A 1,507-nucleotide genomic window follows, 5' to 3' on the forward strand; every position below is an offset into this window, starting at 1 on the left:
TCCAATATCCACATAAAACAAAATGTGCTTGGCATAATATCACAGCAATATGGTGGTCAAGCCGAGCAGCACAGATTGTACAGGCTATTTAAATTGAGCAGTGTGGTTTTTCACTATGATTGGCTGACTGTATTTTATTATTATAATGAACAGGCTGTGTTGTCAAGTTAGCAATACTTAGAACTGTGTGCGCATGAGGTGTTTGCACGATCACTTGATTTTTTCCCTTATAAAATTGGAAACAACATCATTCGAAACGATTCAAAATACTTATTTTATTTCTGTACATTCACAATAAAAACAAAATATTGTACTTTTGTAAAATAAAGGAACAAACAGGATGCTGCCTTATGAAGTTGTTTGTGGAGTGCAGTGCAAAATCAACCAAAATGCTGCATAGCTAGACTGATATTTGTTGCACAGTTTTTTCTTTCGTTTTGTTAACTTATTAATTGTTAATAAAAATATATTTTGCATATAGGCATATATAAATGTATTTTTATTTATAGCTTAATTATGTTTTTCTCCATTTTCAGAAGCATGATATGACCATGTGAATCCTCATGTTCTGTTGTTTATGCTGCTTTTTGCGCATGTCAAATTTTGGTATTTTTAATGCGTCAGCCATTTATCCATTCTAAATTAATTTAGTTCTAATTTAACATAATCTTGTAAATTTGTAATGGTTAACAATCGCTTAACAAGCGTTAGTTGTCGGTTAGGAGAAAAAAACTAAATGAACATGCCTAATTTCAAATAAAGCCTAATAAATGTTAATCATAATAATAATAATAATATAACTGTGCCTGCTTTTGAATAGCTTATTGCTTGATGATCAAGTAGTATTGATCTAAACCCAGTCTAAATAACAAAGTACAAAAAAACCACTCAGGACACTTGTTAATAAAAAGAATTGTATGTAAAATAATAATTACCTACTGTATATAATAAAGTTTTGTTTTAAAGGAATGAGGAACAGATGGGCTACTAGCCTTTGCACAATATGTGAAATGATGTATAGAAACAACTACATTTTTTGAGAACTTATGCACACCATTTTATGCCAGTTGGATGGAAACAGGCTGGAGACAGCAAATTTAGCTGTTTTTTTTGGTGCACATTTTCGTTTTGTCGATAATAAAACGGCACAAAAATATTAAGCAGTTATTGCATTCAGAAAGTATTCAGACCCCTTTGTGTTTTTTTTTTTTTTGCATTGTTTGCCTTATGCTAACATGCTTTTTGTATGAGCCATTTAATTTATTGTTAATGTCAATATAGTGACACTTGCTGGCTAAAGAATGTTAGTAATGAAAAGATTGATGATGTAAACTGTGGAAAAATGACGTAAAAAGACTCGTGGAACTGTGGAAGACGCCAGCAGATGTAAAGTTTCAATCGTTGTTTACAATAAGTTTGTTTAGATAAAAGTCATTGTTCTAATTATTTATTTTTGCTAATGATCTTTTTGCTTATGTGAATAAACTAAACCATCGTATCATACCAT

This window comes from Sinocyclocheilus grahami, unplaced genomic scaffold, assembly GCF_001515645.1.
Source record: "Sinocyclocheilus grahami isolate Dianchi unplaced genomic scaffold, SAMN03320097.WGS_v1.1 scaffold1119.1, whole genome shotgun sequence".
Classification (NCBI taxonomy): Eukaryota; Metazoa; Chordata; class Actinopteri; order Cypriniformes; family Cyprinidae; genus Sinocyclocheilus; species Sinocyclocheilus grahami.